At 47.0% G+C, this 23,401-nt stretch overlaps 1 long non-coding RNA gene across 1 annotated transcript in view; it reads right to left on the bottom strand.

Annotated features, from left to right (window-relative positions):
* Positions 1-22,443, bottom strand: part of LOC142403061 (uncharacterized) — a 66,246-nt gene extending 43,803 nt beyond the window's left edge. Inside the window, exon 1 of the long non-coding RNA XR_012773585.1 lies at positions 22,075-22,443. This is a non-coding gene — a long non-coding RNA (uncharacterized LOC142403061). The remainder of the gene's footprint in view (positions 1-22,074) is intronic.
* Between the last annotated feature and the right edge of the window lie 958 nt (positions 22,444-23,401).

Genomic DNA, 23,401 nt, shown 5'->3' on the forward strand with positions numbered 1-23,401 from the left:
CCATCCCATCGGGGGGGGGGAGTGAGCGAGCGGCTGCGTGGTGCTTGGCTGCCGGCTGGGGCTAAACCACGACAGTCCTTTTTGGCGCCCAACGTGGGGCACGAAGGGGTTTGAGATAATAACAGATTAACCAGAGCGTATTAAGGAATTTAGATCTGTTAGTAGTTGTGGGACGTGATATTGACTCGTTTGCTCCTAGCATCGGTTTACCTGATCTGCACCATGCTCATTTTTTTGCTGTACATGTTAAAGATCGGTGTTGGTTTTTGCAGTTTGCTGTGGTCTGCTTTAATTGGTAATGTTTTGTCTGTGAGATTTGCTATTAAAACAGTGACCTTGTATTTATTTTGGTATCTAAGTGCTGTACTGAAACCGTTACTGTATGTCGGGTATCATCTTATGGAGACAATTCGCAATTATACTTCTTCCTCTGAGAGGTTTTTTATGGAGGAAACGCAGAATTGTACCTTCACTACTTTCTTCTACAATGCTTCCTCCTTCATTACAGTAACTTTTCAGTATTTTGAACAACCTTAGGTAGTTAAGATACTTGTATTGGTATTGTTTGGGAATATTGTTTCGATCTTGTCCAGGGTTAGTAAGCAATTTAAGAATATCATCCAGAGGTCTGCCCCAAGGCTGGATAGTTATGAGTGGCAGGGTGCGTGGAATAGCATGGGCAAATGCCTAGGACGGTGGGCACCTCCAGTGTTTTGGAACTTCACCCCTGAACAAGTGCAGAATCCGGAAAAATTAGTAGAATATTTGGAAAAAGTATGCTGTGACTCCTGCAATTCTAAGGAGATACAATGTGCTGCAATGTGCTGGGGTCTGGCCCATGCCTACCGAGCCCTGTTCAACGCTACTCAGAACCCTCAAGGATCTGGTGACAAAACGACAGGCACTGCGGCTGCTCCAGCCTCCCCTGCGACAGGCTCTGCGGCTGCTCCAGCCTCCCCTGCGACAGGCACTGCGGCTGCTCCAACCCCCCCTGCGACAGGCACTGCGGCTGCAGCTGCACCAAACAACTCTGTTACAAGCATTGCGGTTCAAACAGGGAATGAACCCGTGTCAGTATCAGTCGCCCCTATACATAAAAAGAAATCATGGAAGCGAAAGTCAGCTCGTTTAGAAAGGGAAGATGAAGGAGCAGGGCCATCACAGGAAGAGGAAGAGGAAGAGGAAGAGGAAGAACTCGTAAATGAGACCGAAACTACCCGATCCCTATCCCAGAGTGAGCTGCGAGATATGCGGAAAGATTTCAGCCGTCATTCAGGGGAGCACATTGTCACCTGGCTGCTCTGATGCTGGGATAGCGGGGCCAATAGCCTGGAATTAGAGGGTAAGGAAGCCAAGCAGCTGGGATCCCTTTCTAGGGAAGGGGGCATTGACAAAGCGATTGGAAAAGGGGAACCAGCCCGCAGCCTTTGGAGGCGACTCCTGTCAGCTATAAGAGAGAGATATCCCTTCAAGGAAGATGTTGTATACCGCTCTGAGAAATGGACCACCATGGAGAAAGGTATCCAGTACCTGAGGGAACTAGCTGTGCTGGAAGTGATTTATGGTGACCTGAACGACGTGCGGTCACCCATAGATCCAGACGAGGTCCAGTGCACAAGACCCATGTGGCGGAAGTTGGTACGAAACGCACCACCGTCGTGTGCCAACTCACTGGCAATACTGACCTGGAAAGATCGAGACGGTCCAACAGTGAATGAAGCTGCTAGTAACCTCCGAGAATATGAAGAAAGTATCTCTTCCTCCTTTGTCTCAGCTGTGCGGGAACTGTCCCAGGAGTTCAGACAGTTCAAAGAGGATTTGTCCTACTCCCTACCTATACGGACCAGTGTCTCAGCTATTCGGAGTCAGCGTTCTTCTGCTCAAGAGAGAGGATATAGAGGGTACACACCACGGGGCACCCTATGGTTTTACTTGCGTGACCACGGAGAGGACATGAGGAAGTGGGATGGAAAACCTACCTCCACCCTAGAGGCACGGGTACGTGAGTTGCAAGGAAAAACAATCGCCAAAGGGGGTTCTTCCAGGAAAATTGCTGCTCCGGTTTCCAGTGGACAGTTCCCCAGACAGAGTAAGAGGGCTGATTTTACTCCTGATTTTAATGAAGAAATTCCTGACTCATATACACAAGAAAAGGGTAATGAATATTATGACCAGGATTAGGACGGCCCTGCCTCCAGCCAGGTGGAGGAAAGGGACAACCGGGTTTACTGGACTGTGTGGATTCGATGGCCTGGCACATCAGACCCACAGGAGTATAAAGCTCTTGTAGACACTGGTGCACAGTGTACCCTGATGCCATCAAGCTATATAGGGGCAGAACCCATCTGTATTTGTGGAGTGACAGGGGGATCCCAACAACTGACTGTATTGGAGGCCGAAGTGAGCCTAACTGGGAATGAGTGGCAAAAGCACCCCATTGTGACTGGCCCAGAGGCTCCATGCATCCTTGGCATAGACTACCTCAGGAGAGGGTATTTCAAGGACCCAAAAGGGTATCGGTGGGCTTTTGGTATAGCTGCCTTGGAGACGGAAGAAATTAAACAGCTGTCTGCCTTACCCGGTCTTTCAGAGGACCCTTCTGTTGTGGGGTTGCTGAGGGTCGAAGAACAACAGGTGCCAATCGCTACCACAACTGTGCACCGGAGGCAGTATCGTACCAACCGAGACTCCCTGATTCCCATCCATGAGCTGATTCGTCGACTGGAGAGCCAAGGAGTGATCAGTAAGACTCGTTCACCTTTTAACAGTCCTATATGGCCAGTGAGAAAGTCTAATGGAGAGTGGAGACTAACAGTAGACTATCGTGGTCTGAATGAAGTCACGCCGCCCCTGAGTGCTGCCGTGCCGGACATGCTGGAACTGCAATACGAACTGGAGTCAAAAGCAGCCAAATGGTATGCTACAAGTGATATTGCTAATGCGTTTTTCTCAATCCCTTTGGCAGCAGAGTGCAGGCCACAGTTTGCTTTCACTTGGAGGGGCGTTCAATACACCTGGAATCGACTGCCCCAGGGGTGGAAACACAGCCCTACCATTTGCCATGGACTGATTCAGACTGCATTGGAACAGGGCGAAGCTCCACAACATCTGCAATACATTGATGACATCATTGTGTGGGGCAATACAGCAGAGGAAGTTTTTGAGAAAGGGAAGAAAATAGTCCAGATCCTCCTGAAAGCCGGTTTTGCCATAAAACAAAGTAAGGTCAAGGGACCTGCACAGGAGATCCAGTTTTTAGGAATAAAATGGCAAGATGGACGTCGCCAGATCCCAATGGACGTGATTAACAAAATAACAGCCATGTCTCCACCAACTAGCAAAAAGGAAACACAAGCTTTCTTAGGCGTTGTGGGTTTTTGGAGAATGCATATTCCAAATTACAGTCTGATCGTAAGCCCTCTCGACCAAGTGACCCGGAAGAAGAACGATTTCAAATGGGGCCCTGAGCAACGACAAGCCTTTGAACAAATTAAACGGGAGATAGTTCATGCAGTGGCCCTTGGGCCAGTCCGGGCAGGGCAAGACATAAAAAATGTGCTCTACACCGCAGCCGCGGAGAATGGCCCTACCTGGAGCCTCTGGCAGAAAGCACCAGGGGAGACTCGAGGTCGACCCTTAGGGTTTTGGAGTCGGGGATACAGAGGATCCGAGGCCCGTTATACTCCAACTGAAAAAGAGGTATTGGCAGCATATGAAGGGGTTCGAGCTGCTTCAGAAATGGTTGGTACGGAAGCACAACTCCTCTTGGCACCCCGACTGCCGGTGCTGGGTTGGATGTTCAAAGGGAGGGTCCCCTCTACACATCATGCAACTGATGGTACGTGGAGTAAGTGGGTTGCACTGATCACACAACGGGCTCGGATAGGAAACCCCAATCGCCCAGGAATCTTGGAAGTAATTATGGACTGGCCGGAAGGCAAAGATTTCGGAATATTGCCAGAGGAGGACGTGACGCGTGCTGAGGAGGCCCCACTGTACAATAAACTACCAGAAAATGAGAAGCAATATGCCCTGTTCACTGATGGGTCCTGTTGTATTGTAGGAAAGCATCGGAGGTGGAAGGCTGCTGTATGGAGTCCTATACGACAAGTGGTAGAAACTGCTAAAGGAGATGGTGAATCAAGCCAATTTGCAGAAGTTAAAGCCATTCAGCTGGCTTTAGACATTGCTGAACGAGAAAAGTGGCCAATGCTCTATCTCTATACTGACTCATGGATGGTGGCGAATGCCCTGTGGGGGTGGTTACAGCAATGGAAGCAGAACAATTGGCAGCGCAGAGGCAAACCCATCTGGGCTGCAGCACTGTGGCAAGATATTGCTGCCCGAGTAGAGAACCTGGTTGTAAAAGTACGTCACGTAGATGCTCACGTACCCAAGAGTCGGGCCACTGAGGAACATCAAAACAACCAGCAGGTGGATCAGGCTGCTAAGATTGAAGTGGCTCAAGTGGATCTGGACTGGCAACATAAGGGTGAATTATTTATAGCTCGATGGGCCCATGACACCTCAGGCCATCAAGGAAGAGATGCAACATATAGATGGGCTCGTGATCGAGGGGTGGACTTAACCATGGACACTATTGCACAGGTTATCCATGAATGTGAAACATGCGCTGCAATTAAACAATCCAAGCGGTTAAAGCCTCTGTGGTATGGAGGGCGATGGCTGAAATATAAATATGGGGAGGCCTGGCAGATTGATTATATCACGCTCCCACAAACCCGCCAAGGCAAGCGCTATGTGCTCACCATGGTGGAAGCAAACACCGGATGGCTGGAAACATACCCCGTGCCCCATGCCACTGCCCGGAACACTATCTTGGGCCTTGAAAAACAAGTCCTATGGCGACATGGCACCCCAGAGAGAATTGAGTCAGACAACGGGACTCATTTCCGAAACAACCTCATAGACACCTGGGCCAAAGAACATGGCATTGAGTGGGTATATCACATCCCCTATCATGCACCAGCCTCTGGGAAAATTGAACGATACAATGGACTGTTAAAGACTACACTGAGAGCAATGGGTGGTGGGACGTTCAAACATTGGGATACACATTTAGCAAAGGCCACCTGGTTAGTTAACACTAGAGGATCTGTCAATCGAGCTGGCCCTGCCCAATCAAAACTGTTACACACTGTAGAAGGGGATAAGGTCCCTGTAGTGCACATAAAACATGCTGGGGAAGACAGTCTGGGTTACTCCTGCCTCGGGCAAAGGCAAGCCCATTCGTGGGATTGCTTTTGCTCAAGGACCCGGGTGCACTTGGTGGGTAATGCGAAAGGATGGGGAAGTCCGATGTGTACCTCAAGGGGATTTGATTTTGGGTGAGAATAGCCAATGAACTAAATGGTATGATGTTAACTGCTATATAATACTGTGTGTCATCACTTGTATGATTACTATACTCCATATCAATGGTATTTCAATAAGGATCACCCAGATTAGTGAAGAATGAACTTCGATGAAAGCAAGCAACGTGCAATGGTGATGGAACCAGAACTGGCTTCAGCATGCAACAACCCAACATCACACAGCATCTCTTCTGCCATGAAGGACTATTATGACAGATGGAGCCCAAAGTCATGGACTAAATGAACTCAGTGGACATTTTGTGGACATTTATGGTCATTTTACAAATATTTTGTAAGGGTGGTCCATAGACTAAGGGAATGATATGTGTGTATTATATCAAAGGATGGGAAGGGTGATGGTGGGTAATGAGAATGTATTGAATAGTGTGAGACCTGAGCATGACGTAAATGGTATGGAATAAGGGGTGGATACTGTCCTGGTTTCAGCTGAGACAGAGTTAATTTTCTTCGTAGCGGCTGGTATGGGACTATGTTTTGGATTTGTGCTGAGGACAGTGTTGATAATACAGAGATGTTTTAGTTGCTGCTGTACTCGTCAAGGACTTTTCAGCTTCCCGTGCTCTGCCAGGTGCAGAAGAAGATGGGAGGGGACACAGCCAGGATAGTTGATCCAAACTGACCAAAGGGCTATTCCATATCATATGATGTCATGCTCAGTATATAAACTGGGGGGAGTTGGCCGGGGGGTAGCGATCATTGCTCGGGGACTGGCTGGCTGTCGGTCGACGGGTGGTGAGCGGTTGTAATTTTTTTTTTTTTTTATATATATATATATATATAAAATTTTTTTTTTCCCCTCCCTTGGGTTTTGTTCTTCTCTCTCTCTCGCATTGTTTTTCTTCCCTCTCATTATAATTCATTATTATTATTACTATTACTTTGTTCCAATTATTAAACTGTTATTATCTCAACCCACGAGTTTTCTTACTTTTGCTCTTCCGATTCTCTCCCCCATCCCATCGGGGGGGGGGGAGTGAGCGAGCGGCTGCGTGGTGCTTGGCTGCCGGCTGGGGCTAAACCACGACACCCAGGTTTTGCTTTACCGTGTCTTTGGTGCCCACATGGAAAAGAAGTAGCAGATAGTAGTCTGCTTTTTACCAGTTGTGGCAGTCTCTCTGTGAGAAGCTGGTTCTTGGCTCCTGGCAAACAGCAAACTTCCCTTGACTGTATATCAGGCTGGTAGATGGGTGCTTCGGTGCCTCTCAGCAGAGTCACCCACTACTAGCACTCGCCGCTTCCTTTTGCAGCTTTTAGTGTGTGCTGCTGATGCGGTTTCTCCCTGTGAATCTTGTTCATTGGTTTTGTCCACTGCCAAGGCTTCATATCTGTTGCTGGTTGGTACATATGAGCAAGGGGAGTGAAGTGATATCCTGTTCCCACGGGTCACTAGAGACCATGGAACCTCCTTCTCCAAGGTGCTGTCTGTTTGCTGTTGACGCTCTATGTCTGGTAGTCCTTGGAGGTCAGTGCCACAGTGCCCTAGTATTTCTTCTTGCAAAGTCTCAAATAATACTCTATTTCTTGTTCCTCCTCCCTAATACAGCATAGTCTGCTGACTTCCTCCTGCAGCTCCTCCACCTGCTGCCTGAGTGACTCCACCAGAGCACACCTTGCACAGGTGGAGCTTCCACCCTCCTCCACACAGGATTGTGGGGTACAGACTTTACAGCCCTCCACTTGGACAGCAGCTTCCCTGATCTGGGTGGCCACCTCCACTCTTCTCCCAGCTCTGTCTGGGTGGCCACCTCCACTCTTCCCAGGCTAGCCTGGCTAGGTAGCCAATTCCTGTCTGATGCAGAGCACAGCCCTTGCCTGGTCTCTACCACCATTCTTCTGACAATCTCAAAGCACTGCCTAATAAGCCCTTCTAATGCCCTGGAGACCTCAAATTGCTGGGTAGGCTTGCACAGCCACCAGCTAGCTAGGGTGACCATTGGGGCTGCAGCCTAAACCTGTGGGTGAGCAGAGTAGGCAGCAGCCGGACAACTGGTAGAGTGCGCCACCCTTCTCGCCCGCTCTTCCATGCAAACTGCAACACAAACTGCTGTGCTGCTCCCCTCAGCCACCGCTCCCTGTTTGCACACCCTTGTCGCAGTGCTCCTGATTGCTGGTGCTCTCCAGGGTCCAGTTATATGTGGTTTGAACTGGCTGCAGAGATTAATTCTTCATTGGTTCAGATGACTCCTGCTGTAATACCTTTGACATATAGCAGCCATAGCAGTGGTGACAGCATCATATAACACTGGCATCATAGAGAAATGGCATCATACAGCTCAAATCATGGGTTATTTTCACCCAGGATTAAATCTCCTTGAGGTACACATTGGACTTCCCCATCCTTCCGCATTACCCACCAAGTACACCCAGGTCCTTGAGCAAAAGCAAACCCAAGAATGGGTTTGCTTTTTCCTGAGGAAGGAATAACTGTTAAGAGCCAACACCAGGAGATTGCAAAGACTCTCAAACAATGGAAAAGTACTGTAACCCAAGGGGATGTTGACCTAGCATGGGACATTGGCTTAAAACAATGAAGATGAACACACATCGCTGACCATATGTTCACACCACTTGCATGGGAAAAGCATGTACTGATTGCACGAACAATTGTAACTGATTAACCCACCCCTTAACATGGATGATTTGATTGGTCTACACAGCTGTACTGTAACATATATAAACCCTGCCTTCCTCAATATTGGGGTCACCCAGCATTAGGCTGGGGCACTGCTTGTGCACTGATTAAGAAAAATGTCCTTTGTAATTCTATACTTAGATTGTCCATGTCTCTCTCCTCAGTCAGCGGTGGACTCCCGAGGTGCAAGCGTGGGTTCAAGTCCCACAAGAACTCTTGGTGCATTATTGGGTTCGAGTCCTACTAGAAGGGAGGTGGGTTTGAGTCCTACCAGAATTCCCTTGACAGTTTTGGTGACCCAGATGGGGCGATGCTGACTCACCTGATCTATCCACCGCTACATTCCTCTGTGTCTCAACAACCCAACACCGGCACAGAGGTGAGTTCACCTGGGGGACTTGAACGCAGGGGGTAGTGGTTGGACAGATCTTTTATTGGCAGTAAGGAGGTGATTGTAATTATGGGAGCCAGACATAGTATAGTGAAAGGTTCAGCCATGACAGAAGTTTTAGGTAACTGGGATAAAATTGATGGGACCTATGGGCTCTTGAAATGAAAAGCAGTGGAACTGTGTCAGGATTCTTGGCCCAATGTGACCGCTCTTGGTACTGCAGGCCAACAGTGGCCAAAACAGGGCAGTTTTGATGGGGAGAGGCAGTGATTTTTGTGCCCTATATTAGAAGACCAGTTCCTGGGACAAATGGATTACTGGTATGTTTTAGGTAATTATGCCTGGTAACGGAAACTTCCCCCTCCGAAGGGGAACCGATCTCGAGAGTCCTGTACAAACGGGGAATTGGTTCAAACCTCTCCCCCGATGTCCTCTCTTGTAAATCTAGAGAGTGGTGTGTGTGCTTTCACTAGTGAACTTGTATCCCTACCAGCCAAAGAGGAGGAAGGAGACTTGGCTGGCTGTGTTTGTGTTTTATGTGAATCCTATACATGAGTGCTGTTGACAACAGTGGCTTGTCTCTGGCAATCTGTGTGAACAATGCCCTTAATAACGTGCTTTAACTTTTGGTCAGCCCTGAATTGGTCAGGCAGTTGGACTAGATGATCGTTGTAGGTCCCTTCCAACTGAAATTATTCTATTCTATTCTATTCTAACACCTGTGTCAGTGTCCTATGTATGTCCTGTGTGTGTCTGGAATACGTGCTCAGCTTCACTACTGTTTGAGCCTGCATCTGGGAAAGCAACAGTTGCATCCCTCAGCCTGGGCAGAGACCCCAGGTCCCAGGCACAGGGCTGGGCTCCAGTGGCCAGGCAGAAGGGTCCTGGCCGGGGCTCCTGGAGGAGGCAGCCGCGCTCCTGACGTCCCTTAACAGTTTCATAGCCAGTAGGATCTGGTCGAGTTGCGAGTACTCCCAAGATTACGTGTATATCGCTAAATGCAGCGGCAGCACTTGGCAGCGAAGGGAGTTCAGTGTGGGGGAAGGGGCTGAGACAACATTCAGACACACACTCCCCCCCACTCCAGGGAGCCAGAGATACTGGGCTCCTTCACTAAAGCAGCAGAAACTTTGCTTTCAATGTTTCAGTTCATACTGAATATGCACTAAAATAACTACTCAGCCACCACCAATTGAGATTAGGTATTTAAGGATGAAACAGGTGGGGTCAATCAATTCAAATTGAGACACCCCCCTAATCCCATAAAACTGCTGGGGAAGCTGGGTTGCTCAAACTCCTGTGCTGTACCCAGGGATTTCTCCCTAGGAGATATTCCTGAGAAGATATTAAAGGAGAGATCAGGAGACACTCTTATTGCTCAAAAAACTTCTCTCCCACCCCAGTTTCAGACTATAGTTCACTTGATCACTTCACGCTAATTGTACTACAGCTACCCAAGAGAAAGGAAATACCCTGCAGTGAGCCTGGCTGGAGTGATTTACAGCTCCCTGCAAATTGCAGGCAAAATGGCTTTGGAAATACAGCAAGAAGAATAACAGATATACCTGCCCTTGCTTGTGTGGCCCATTCAGTGGCCCACACCAGCAAAGGTGGTATGATTGCAGCTATATGACAGAATTAGGTTGCTCCAAATTTTTCTTATGCATGTATTTTTCAATTATTAGTCTATTCTCAACATTATTTTGGAATGGGATGAGAGCAATGGAATGCTTTAGTGAAATCACCGAGCTAATAAGTACATAATTAAAATGTTGGTATATCTGAAAATACAGCTAATACTGAGAAAGGAAAACTAAAGAACTTTAAATGTACTAATGAAATGTTTAAGAACTTTCCACACACAGCTGAAAGAAGCCTTACCAGAACCTGCCACTGAAGTCTGTCACTCCTTGAAACCAGGAGACTGGGTCTACATTAAGGTATATCAGTGAAAATACGCATTTCAGCCACGCTGGAAGGGACCTTATCAGGTACTGGTAGTTACTAATACTGGAGTAAAGTGCAAGGACCCGCTCAACTGTATCCCCATCTCCCAGTGTAAAAGGGTCACACCACCTTCAGACACAACACAGAGTTTGTTACCTATGACAGCAGAGCTGAATGATTTGGATTAATTTCCTTTGATCAAATGCCAACAGAACAACCTACAACCCTACAAATAATCTTTGATGACCCTACTGATATCACTGGAACCTGCCAATTGTTTTTAGAAGTTGTAGCCTTGTTAGCTCTGGGATTTTGCATTTGGGTTTATATTATTACTGGTCATATACTAACCTGTAAGAATTATTATAAGACCTTAGGGAATGAAGAATTATGAGGGGTATGTGGCTCTAAGGCCCATAAGATACTGCCTGTTAATTGGACTGGCACTTATACATTAGGATGTGGGGTTTTTTTCCTGGAATCTCCATACATCCAGACCTCTTCTGGAATGATGGGCGCAACTTACCCCCAATGTACCAAACAAAGTACAAAATGCTCTGTGCAAAATCCACTTGTTATTTGACAAACTAGCTTCCACCAGTTTGCACGAGCACCTCTCCCCTGGCTAGGAGTATCAGAATTAGAAAGGGTTATCATAAATATATCTGCTGTAATAGAAAAGATGGGTAATGCTATTTCAGCCCTGCTGAAATAATTTGAGTTATGAAATAATTTGAGTAAATGAAATAATTACAGTTAGAGATAAAACAAGCATCTCAGGTAGCCCTGCAAAACAGCATAGCATTAGATTATGCGCTTGTCGCCCAAGGAAGGTTCATGTGTATTAGTTAAAACTACTTGCTGTACACATGTACACCAAGATCAGAGAATAGAAATGGATGTACATAAAATTCAAGGTAATCTTCAGATACTGCATACAATACCTGGAGAACAAGAAAAAAACAAACCAAAACATCGTGGTTTAGCACCAGCCGGCAGCTAAGCACCACGCAGCCGCTCGCTCACTTCCCCCCCCGGTGGGATGGGGGAGAGAATCGGAAGAGCAAAAATAAGAAAACTCGTGGGTTGAGATAAGAACAGTTTAATAATTGGAACAAAATAATAGTAATAATAATAATGAATTATAATGAGAAGGAAAAAAAAACAACGAGAGAGAGAGGAACAAAACCCAAGGGAGGGAAAAAAGGGGAAAAAATATATAAAAAAAAAAATTATACAACCGCTCACCACCCGCCGACCGACGCCCAGCCAGTCCCCGAGCAGTGATCGCTACCCCCCGGCCAACACCCCCAGTTTATATACTGGGCATGACATCATATGGTATGGAATAGCCCTTTGGCCAGTTTGGATCAACTATCCTGGCTGTGCCCCCTCCCATTTCTTGGGCACCTGGCAGAGCATGGGGAGCTGAAGGGGGGAAAGTCCTTGACCAATGTAAACACCGCTTAGCGACAGCCAAAACATCAGCGTGTTATCAATATTATTCTTATACTAAAATCCAAAGCACAGCACTATACCAGCTACTAGGAAGAAAATTAACTCTATCCCAGCCGAAACCAGGACAATAAAATTCAAGGTAATCTTCAGATACTGCATACAATACCTGGAGAACAAGAAAAAAACAAACCAAAACAAAAAAAAACCCAACCCCAACCTTTTTGACTGATGGGGATGGCTCCCAGACATGGAAGGATGGTTAAGAAAAACTGCTTAAGACAGCACTGAAGTATATTTTGTTGGGATTATTAACTTTGGTGGTTGTGTATGTATTGGTTCAGTTGATCTTCTGTTGTAACAAATTGGTATGTAAAAGGATAGAACAAGGCATAACTCAAGCAGAGGCCAGAACAATGATGCTGAATATATTCAAAGATAGGGAAGAAAAAAAGGGAGAAGTGCTTGGACTCATGACTAGAAATGATTATAAAATCTAGAGGCAAGAACGGATGATGGGACAGCACTGCCTACATGGTGATCAATCCTGGGCTCCCAGGAGTTGTGAGCAGGGAGTCTGCAGCCCTTCTACTGTACTCTAGATCTTTAAGAGAAAGATGATGTGAGACTAAAAGTCTCAAAAAGTCAAACCGTTGAAAATCCACTGATAGAAAGGGATACTGAATTCCACCAATTTGTTCGAGTTTTTATATCATGACTAGGTGTTAGTGAATTAGAAAAAGCCATAGTTAACATCTCTGCCAAAGTTGAGATGGCCCTCCATGCTACAGCCAATGCCCTTGCTGCCCTGCAAACAGAATTAAAATCTATTTCACAAATAGTTATTGAGAACCAGTCGACCTTAGATTACATTTTAGCAGCACAAGGCAGAGTATGTGCCCTAATTAACACCAGCTGCTGCTTCTATGTCAATCAGGACCAATGTATTGACACAGACATTGAAAAAATAAAGATACACGTACTGATTTTACATGATGTAGGACAGGAGCAAACTTTTAGTACTTTTGGATGGTTAACCTCCTGGTTCCCAGATATTGCACTATGGATTAGAAAACTCTTGCTTATTCTATTAATCGTGTTGATTACAGTTGCAATCGTCTATGTAATCATTCACTGCTGTCTATCTCTTTGTACCAAAATGTCTTCTCACCTAACATACATATAAGTCATCTGACGACAAAGTAAAAAGGGGGGACTCTTAAGAGCCAACACCAGGAGATTGCAAAGAAAGACTCTCAAAAAACAGAAAAGTACTGTAACCCAAGGGGATGTTGACCTAGCGATGAACTCGAGGTTCTCAGAACAGCAACCACCCAGAATCCAGTAAAAAACCACACCACCTGCATGGGACATCGCTTTAAAACAATGAAGATTAACACACATCGCTGACTATATGTCCACACCGCGTGCACAGGACAAATAAACAATGATCATGCACAGGACAAGCATGTACTGATTATGCGAGCAATAGTAACTGATTAGCCCACCCCTTAACATGGGTGATTTGATTGGTCTACACAGCTGTATTGTAACATATATAAACCCTGCCTTCCTCAATATCAGGGTCCCCAGCATTAGACTTGGACACCGTATGCGCACTGATTAAGAAAAAATCCCTTGTAATTCTATACTTAGATTGTCCATGTCTCTATCCTCAGTTGGTGGTGGATTACCAAGGTGCAAGCATGGGTTTGAGTCCCACCCACGCTGTGGCTGTATTGGGTCTGGCTGGGATGGAGTTAACTTTCCCCATAGCAGCCCTGATGATAGTGCTGTGCTTTGTATTTGTAGCTAGAACCCTGTTGATAACACACCGATGTTTTGGCTACTGCTGAGCAGTGCTCACACAGCATCAAGGCTGTCTCTCCAAACCCCCACCCCACCCTCCAAAGGCCAGTAGGCTGGGGGTGGGCAAGAGGTTGGGAGGGGACGTAGCCAGGACATCTGACCCAAACTGACCAAAGAGATATTCCATACCATATGACATCATGCTCAGCAATAAAAGCTAAGAGAAAGGAGGAGGGGGGGGGGGGGGGGGCATTCGTTATTAAGGCATTTGTCTTCTGAAGCAACCATTACGTGTACTGAGGCCCTACTTCCCAGGAAGTGGCTGGACATTGCTTGCTGAGGGGAAGTGAAGAATAAATCCGATTTTGTTTTCCTTTGCTTCCACGTCCCCTTTGCTTTTCTTTATTAAATTGCCTTTATCTAGACCCACAAGATTTTAATCTTATTTTCTCCCCCTGTCCCGCTGTGAAGGGGGAGTGATAGAGTGGCTTGGTGGGCACCTGTCGGCCAGCCAAGGCAAACCCACCACAGTCCTTTGTGGCGCCCAACGTGGGGCCTGAGACAACAGCAGTTTTGAACTGAGTGTGCTATAGCTATAGTTGTTATTAAGTGGCAAGCTTCTGTGCGGGTCATGGAGTTTGCTGGCTGCACTGCTTATCTCTTTATTTTGCTGAGCTTGGGAACATGTTAGTACAAACAATGGCTATACACTTTGCCCTGGCACTGATGGCTTTACTGTGCTGGGGAAGCTATCTTGTGGAGAGGATGAGGGAATACACCTCCCTCTTCCTATCCGGGACTGATGTGAGTGGGTTTTATTGAGCAGGCTCCCGAGGTCCTTGTTAACCCTTACGTGAGCTGTTTGATACTACTCATTAACGCTGATGCCTTATTGTCGGGTTTGTGGAATCTGGTGTCGTCCTGGAGTAAGAGGAGACAACTTTTGGGTGAAGTGATACCGAAACATGCCCTGAAGTGGCCAGTCCCTGGGTGGCAGGGTGTGTAGAAGGATTTGGGCAGGTTCCTAGGACGGTTATCACCTCCCATAGTCTGGGATTTCACACCTGAACAGGCAAGTAATCCTGGTAAACTGACATACCATGTGATAGAAGGGTGCCTTGCTGTCCTGGTTTAACCTCAGCTGGCAACTAAGCACCACACAGCTGCTTGCTCACTCCCTGTCGGTGGAATGGGGAAGACAATTGGAAGAGTAAAAGTGAGAAAACTCGTGGATTGAGATAAAGGCAGTTTAATAAGTAAAGCAAAAGCCACGTGCGCACGCAAAGCAAAGCAAGGAATTCATTCACTACTTCCCATCGGCAGGCAGGTGTTCAGCCATCTCCAGGAAAGCAGGGCTCCATCACGCATAATGGTTACTTGAGAAGACAAATGCCATAACTTTGAATGTCCCCCTCTTCCTTCTTCTTCCCCCAGCTTTTATTGCTGAGCAGACATCATATGGTATGGAATATCCCTTTAGTCAGCTGGAGTCAGCTGTCCCAGCTGTGTCCGTTCCTAACTTCTTGTGCACCCCAAGCCTACTCGCTGGCGCGGCAGTGTGAGAAACAGAAAAGGCCTTGACTCTGTGTAAATTTAACTATTCCAACTAAAACCAGCACACTTCTCTACTCCAATGAAAACCAGCAGCTTCTAGCACTGTACTGGGTTTGGCCTGTGCCTATTGAGCCACAGTTCAGTACTATCAATCAGAGGAGGATGGTTAGACTGGGGCCCAAACCACATCTGAGAATGTCATGACTGAGATCGGGATATAAACTACATGTAAGAAAATCATAGTTGAGACAGGTACCCAAACTGCATCTGAGGACACCATGGCTGAAATAGGGACCCAAACAACAACAACTACAGTAATTACCCCAGTAGTGAAAAAAACCAGTGGACAAGGGGGTCAATGGGTCTGTATCATCGATTAGTAAGGGAGAAGGAGGAAGGGTTTGATCAGGAAGACAGTCCTTCAGCAAAGAAATGGGAGGAAGGAGTGAGAGAAATCAGACAAAAGGTGAAAACTACCTGGCCCCTCAACTCAACGGACCTTCAAGACATGTGGAAAGATTACAGCTGCCAGCCAGGTGAGCGGATTGCTGCCTGGCTGCTATAATGCTGGGATAGCAGGGCCAACACTCAGCAACTGGAAGGTAAGGAAGCCCAACAGCTGGGATCCCTTGCTAGAAACCGGGGAATTGAGAGAGGAATTGGAAAAGAGGCAGCAATTCGCAGTCCCTGAAGGCGGATCAGATATCTGTTCAAGGAAGATCTTGCGATCTACCAAGGAAAGTGGACTACTGCTGAGGAAGGCATCCAGTACCTGAGAAAATTGTCGGTGCTGGAAGTCATCTACAGTGACCTGGACAATAACCAGGTGTCCTGGTTTCAGCTGGGATAGAGTTAATTTTCTTTCTAGTAGCTGGTATAGTGCTGTGTTTTGGATTTTAGTATAAGAATAATATTGATAACACGCTGATGTTTTAGTTACTGCTGAGCAGTGCTTACACAGAGTCAAGGCCTTTTCCTGTTTCTCACACCACCCTACCAGTGAGTAGGCTGGGAATGCACAAGAAGTTGGGAGGGGACACAGCCGTGACAGCTGACCCCAAGTGACCAAAGGGATATTCCATACCTTATGACATCATGCTCAGTATATAAACTAAAGGGAAAAGCTGGCCAGAGGTCTGCTGCTCGGGAAGTGGCTGGGCATTGGTCAGCAGGTGGTGAGTAATTGCACTGTGCATCACTTGTTTTGTATATTCTTTTAACATTATTATTATTTTCCCTTCCTTTTCAGTCCTATTACATTGTCTTTATCTGAACCCACGAGTTTTACCATATTTTTCGATTCTCTCACCCATCCCACTGGGGGGGAGTGAGTGAATGGCTGTGTGGTGTGTCATGGTTTAGCCCCAGCTGGCAGCTAAGCACCATGCAGCCGCTCGCTCACTCCCCTCCGGTGGGATGGGGGAGAGAATCAAAAGAGCAAAAGTAAGAAAACTCGTGGGTTGAGATAAGAACAGTTTAATAATTGAAACAAAATAATAGTAATAATAATAATGAATTGTAATGAGAAGGAAAACAACAAGAGAGAGAGAGGAACAAAACCCAAGGGAGGGAAAAAATAAAAAAAAATAATTTTAAAAAAAATATACAACCGCTCACCACCCGCTGACCAACGCCCAACCAGTCCCCGAGCAGCGATCGCTACCTCCCGGCCAACTCCCCCAGTTTATATACTGGGCATGACATCATATGGTATGGAATAGCCCTTTGGTCAGTTTGGATCAACTATCCTGGCTGTGCCCCCTCCCAACTTCTTGTGCACCTGGCAGAGCATGAGGAGCTGAAAAAAGTCCTTGACCAGTGTAAACACCACTTAGCGACAGCCAAAACATCAGCGTGTTATGAATATTATTCTCATACTAAAATCCAAAGCACAGCACTATACCAGCTACTAGGAAGAAAATTAACTCTATCCCAGCCGAAACCAGGACAGTGGTGTTAAGCTGCCTGCCGGGTTAAACCACAACAGTCTTTTTGGCACCCAACATGGGGCTGGAAGGGTTGAGATAATGACAGATCTGACCAGAACATGTTAAAAGTAAATTTGTTATAAGCATTCATTATTAGGTTAATAGTTGCTGGTCACAACGTTGATTTATTTAGTCACAGAGTGGTTGTGCTTGTTCTCAGAGTTGTGTTATGTAACACCTTACTTGCTGTATATGTTCCCTGTTGTGCTGTTTATCACCTCTGGGGGCTGGATTAAGATTATCATTTTGCTGTACTGTGTAACACTGGCTTCTGATATGATAAAATTACTGGTCGTGAGACTAATCTGGTATATGTACTCAGCATTACTGTCATTTCCATACTTCGGGAGCCATCTCTCAGGAACTATTAATAATTACACTCTTTACCTTTTCTTCTTGGAGAGCCAATTTATGGGGGAGACAAGGGGGGACACTTCCCTCCACTACTTAACCTTCCACTTCTCCTCCAGGCTACTTACAGTAGCTCTTAAGAATTCTGAATATCCTCGGGATGTTCAAAATAGCATGTTCCTATTTCTATGTATCCTGAATGTGTTTCAGGTCTTGTTTAAGGTTAAACTATTTAAGAATACCACCCAGAGATCTGCCCTGAGGCTGGATGTGGCAAGGTGTGTGGGATAGTATGGGCAAGTACCTAGGACAGTGGGCACCTCCAATGTTTTGGAACTTCACCCCTGAACAAGTGCAGAATCCTGAAAAACTAGTAAAATATTTGGGAAAAGTATGCTGTCACCCTGGCAATTCCAGAGAGACACAAATCACTGCAACATGCTGGGGCCTGGCCCAAGCCTACCGAGCCCTGTTCAACACTATTCAGAACCCTCAAGGGGAAGAGAAGGTCTCTGGATCTGACGACAAAACAACAGGCATCGCGGCTACTCCAACCCCGGCAACAGGCACTGTGACTACTCAAAACCCTGCGACAGGCACTGAAGATGAACCAGAGAACCAACCTGTGCCGGTATCAGTCACCCCTATACACAAGAAGAAATCCTGGAAGCGAAAGTCAGCTTGTTTAGTAAGGGAAGAACTCTTCCCCTACTAAGGGAAAAAGTGGATGAGGCAGACTACTCCGAAGCAGGACCATCACGAGAACAGGAGGAGGAAGAGGTAATCTTCAGATGAGGAGAAGGCTGAGGTACTCAACAACTTCTTTGCCTCAGTCTTCAGTGGCAACCGCTCTCCTCACCCCTCCCGAGTCAATGGACAACATGTCGGGGACCAGGGGGGTAAAGCCCATCACACTGTAAGGGAAGATCAGGTTCATGACCACCTGAGGAACCTGAACATATATAAGTCTATGGGACCTGATGAGATGCATCCCAGAGTCCTGAGGGAATTGGCTGATGTAGCTGCCAAGCCACTCTCCATGATATTTGAAAAGTCATGGCAGTCAGGTGAAGTCCATGGTGACTGGAAAAAGGGAAACATTGCACCCATTTTTAAAAAGGGTAGAAAGGAGGACCCTGGGAACTACTGACCTGTCAGCCTCACCTCTGTGCCTGGGAAGATCATGGAACAGATCCTCCTAGAAGCTATGCTAGAGCACATGGAGGACAGGGAGGGGATTCGAGACAGCCAGCATGGCCTCACCAAGGGCAAGTCCTGCCTGACCAAGCTAGTGGCTTTCTACGAGGGAGTTACCACATCAGTGGACAAGGGAAAATCAATGGATGTCATCTATCTGGACTTCTGTAAAGCCTTTGACACGGTCCCCCACAACATCCTCCTCTCTAAATTGGAGAGAGAAGGATTTGATGGGTGGACTGTTCAGTGGATAAGGAATTGGTTGGATGGTCGCATCCAGAGGGTAGTGGGCAACGGCTCAATGTCCAGATGGAGATCAGTGACGAGTGGTGTCCCTCAGGGGTCTGTACTGGGACCAGTGCTGTTCAATATTTTCATCAATGACATTGACAGCAAGATCGAGTGCACCCTCAGCAAGTGTGCAGACACCACCAAGCTGAGTGGTGCAGTTAACATGCCAGAAGGACGGGATGTCATCCAGAGGGACCTGGACAAGCTGGAGAAGTGGGCCCAGGTGAACCTCATGAGGTTCAACAAGGCCAAGTGCAGGGTCCTACACCTGGGTCAGGGCAACCCCCAATATCATTACAGGCTGGGGGATGATGTGATCGAAAGCAGCCCTGTGGAAAAGGACTTGGGGGTACTGATGGACGAAAAGCTGGACATGAGCCAACAATGTGCGCTCGCAGCCCAGAAAGCCAATTATATCCTGGGCTGCATCAAAAGAAGCGTGACCAGCAGGTCGAGGGAGGTGATTCTGCCCCTCTACTCTGCTCTGATGAGACCTCACCTGGAGTACTGTGTCCAGCTCTGGAGCCCTCAGCATAAGAAGGACATGGAGCTGTCGGAGCGGGTCCAGAGGAGAGACACGAAAATGATCCGAGGGCTGGAGCACCTCTCCTACGAGGACAGGCTGAGAGAGTTGGGGTTGTTCAGCCTGGAGAAGAGAAGGCTGTGCGGAGACCTTATAGCAGCATTCCAGTACTTCAAGGGGGCCTATAGGAAAGAAGGGGACAAACATTTTAGCAAGGCCTGTTGTGATAGGACAAGGAGCAATGGTTTTAAACTAAGGGAGGGCAGATTTAGAGTGGATTTAAGAAAGAAATTTTTTACAGTGAGGGTGGTGAGGCACTGGAACAGGTTGCCCAGAGAGGTAGTGGAGGCCCCATCCCTGGAAACATTCAAGGTCAGGTTGGATGGGGCTCTGAGCAACCTGATCTAGTTGAAGATGTCCCTGCTCTTGCAGGGGGGTTGGACTAGATGACCTGTAACGGTCCCTTCCAATACAAAGCATTCCATGATTCTATGATCCTAGGAGGAATAACTCATAAATGAGGCAGTAACCACCCGATCCCTGTCCCTGAGTGAGCTGTGAGATATGCGAAAAGATTTCAGCCGTCGTCTAGCTGAGTACATTGTCACCTGGCTGCTCCAATGCTGGGATAACGGGGCCAGTAGCCTGGAATTAGAGGGTAGGGAAAAACAAGCAGCTGGGATCCCTTTCTAGGGAAGGGGGCATTGACAAAGCAATTTGAAAAGGGGCACCAGCCCTCAGCCTCTGGAGGTGACTCCTGTCAGGTGTGAAGGAAAGATATCCCTTCAAGGAAGATGTTATATGTCACCTACGCAAGTAGACCACCATGGAGAGAGGTATCCAGTACCTCAAGGAATTAGCCGTGCTGGAGGTGATTTATGGTGACCTGGACAACGAGCAGTTATCCAAAGATCCAGATGAAGTCCAGTGCACAAGACCCATGTGGCAGAAGTTGGTATGGAACACACCATCGTCGCATGCCAACTCATTGGCAGTAATGACCTGGAAAGACAGAGAGGGACAAAGAGTAGATGAATTGGCTGGCCAACTGTGGCAATATGAAAAAAGTCTCTCTTCCTCCCTAGGGGCCTGCATCTCGGCTGTGGAGAAACTGTCCCGGGAGGTCCAACAATTCAAAGAGGATATGTCCTGCTCCCCACCTCTACAAACCAGTATCTCAGTGTGACAGTGTGCTTCCCCCGTGTCGTGGTTTAGCCCCAGCCGGCAGCTAAGCACCACACAGCCGCTCGCTCACTCCCCCTCGGTGGGATGGGGGAGAGAATCGGAAGAGCAAAAGTAAGAAAACTTGAGGGTTGAGATAAAAACAGTTTAATAGGTAAAGCAAAAGCCGCGCACGCAAGCAAAGCAAAGCAAGGAATTCATTCGCTACTTCCCATGGGCAGGCAGGTGTTCAGCCATCTCCAGGAAAGCAGGGCTCCATCATGCGTAACAGTTACTTGGGAAGACAAACGCCATCACTCCAAATGTCCCCCCTTCCTTCTTCTTCCCCAGCTTTAGATACTGAGCATGACGTCATGTGGTATGGAATAGCCCTTTGGTCAGTTTGGATCAACTATCCTGGCTGTGTCCCCTCCCAGCTTCTTCTGCACCTGGCAGAGCACAGGAAGCTGAAAAGTCCTTGACTAGTACAGCAACAACTAAAAAATCTCTGTATTATCAACACTGTCTTCAGCACAAATCCAAAACATAGCCCCATACCAGCCACTATAAAGAAAATTAACTCTATCTCAACTGAAACCAGGACAGTATCCACCCCTTATTCCATACCATTTACGTCATGCTCAGGTCTCACACTATCCAATACATTCTCATTACCCACCGTCACCCTTCCCATCCTTTGATATAATACACACATATCATTCCCTTAGTCTATGGACCACCCCTACAAAATATTTGTAAAATGTCCATAAATGTCCACAAAATGTCCACTGAGTTCATTTAGTCCATGACTTTGGGCTTCATCTCTTATGGTTGTTACTCAGGACAGGAGAGGTGGTGTGTTGCTTGGAGTTATTGGGCACCAAAGCCAGCTCAGGTCAGGTCACTGCTGCACTTGCACTGCTTCTTGCAAGGCTTCTCCTCCATTTGTTCAGGTGGTTCCGGCTGTAGTAATTCCTATAACATGCAACTCAAATCATGGGTTACAACAATTTAAAGGTATATCCATTACAATGTCCACCCCTGGTCCTTTTGGACCAGGATATAGGGTTTAACATTGCAATGAACTCCTCCCCTTGCTCCTAGCCTGGCTAGCAACAAGGGGTTCCTGCTATAGTAATTCCCACAACATGCAACTCAAATCCCGGGATACAACCATTTAAAGGTATTTCCATTACAATCTCCACCCCTGGTCCCTTTGGACAGACCATCAGGTTTAACATTGCAATGAACTCCTCCCCTTGCCCCTGCTCCAGCTTGGACTTATCCACAGAATGTAGTACCTTCAGAAGTAAACTTGCTCCAACATGGCCTCATGCACAGCCACTGATGCTTTGAGGTGTACCTGCTGCAGCATGGACTTTATCCACAGCCACAGATGCTTCGAGGTATACCTTATCCAGTGTGGACTTATCCTTGGACCACAATCCCTTCAGAGGTATACCTGCTGTGGCACAGACATAACCATGGCCACAGACGTTTCAAGGTATACCTGCTCTGGCATGGGCTAATCCATGGGCACAGACGCTTCGGGGTGTCCTGCTCCCACGTGGATTCATCCACAGGTCACAGTCCCTTCGACTCGAGTTCACACCAGAGTTCCAGCCTGTCCAGTACAGCAGCACAGAAACAGCAGCGATGCCCTGGCCATCTGCCAGCCCAGGCGCAAGGCCATTGCTGTTATCAAAATGTTCCCAGGCACAGCAGAGTAAGGTGATCAGCAGTACAGCAGCACGGCAGGCAGCAAAAGCAAAAAGCAGCCACTAACGAGCCCTAGACTCTAAGGTACAGTAAGGCAAGCAAGCCTATGGCAAGCAGAGAAGCCTGCTGATTAATAGCTAAACAGCAATAACAGCTATAAATTCTATCATCTGGCACATTCCAATCAAATCTGTCATTATCTCAAACCCTTCGGGCCCCACGTTGGGTGCCAAAAAGGACTGTCGTGGTTTAGCCCCAGCCGGCAACTAAGCACCACGCAGCCGCTCACTCACTCCCCCTCGGTGGGATGGGGGAGAGAATCGGAAGAGCAGAAGTAAGAAAACTTGAGGGTTGAGATAAAAACAGTTTAATAGGGAAAGCAAAAGCCGCGCACACAAGCAAAGCAAAGCAAGGAATTAATTCACTCCTTCCCATGGGCAGGCAGGTGTTCAGCCATCTCCAGGAAAGCAGGGCTCCATCACGCGTAACGGTGACTTGGGAAGACAAATGCCATCACTCCAAATGTCCCCCCTTCCTTCTTCTTCCCCAGCTTTAGATACTGAGCATGACGTCATGTGGTATGGAATAGCCCTTTGGTCAGTTTGGATCAGCTATCCTGGCTGTGTCCCCTCCCAGCTTCTTCTGCACCTGGCAGAGCATGGGAAGCTGAAAAGTCCTTGACTAGTACAGCAACAACTAAAACATCTCTGTATTATAAACATTGTCTTCAGCACAAATCCAAAACATAGCCCCATACCAGCCACTATAAAGAAAATTAACTCTATCTCAACTGAAACCAGGACAAAAAGAATAATAAACAAAACCTTCAGAATTTTTTCCTTATTTTAAACAAGTTTCTTACTGACGTGTACAGAGTAGAGCAGGAGAAATGCACTTCATAGACACTTTCTGCAAAGATACAAATCAAGGGTTTTACTGCAGTTACATTAGCAACATGTTTAGATAATTGATTATCCCTTATCTGAT

This window comes from Mycteria americana (assembly GCF_035582795.1).
Source record: "Mycteria americana isolate JAX WOST 10 ecotype Jacksonville Zoo and Gardens chromosome W unlocalized genomic scaffold, USCA_MyAme_1.0 Scaffold_32, whole genome shotgun sequence".
Taxonomy (NCBI): Eukaryota; Metazoa; Chordata; class Aves; order Ciconiiformes; family Ciconiidae; genus Mycteria; species Mycteria americana.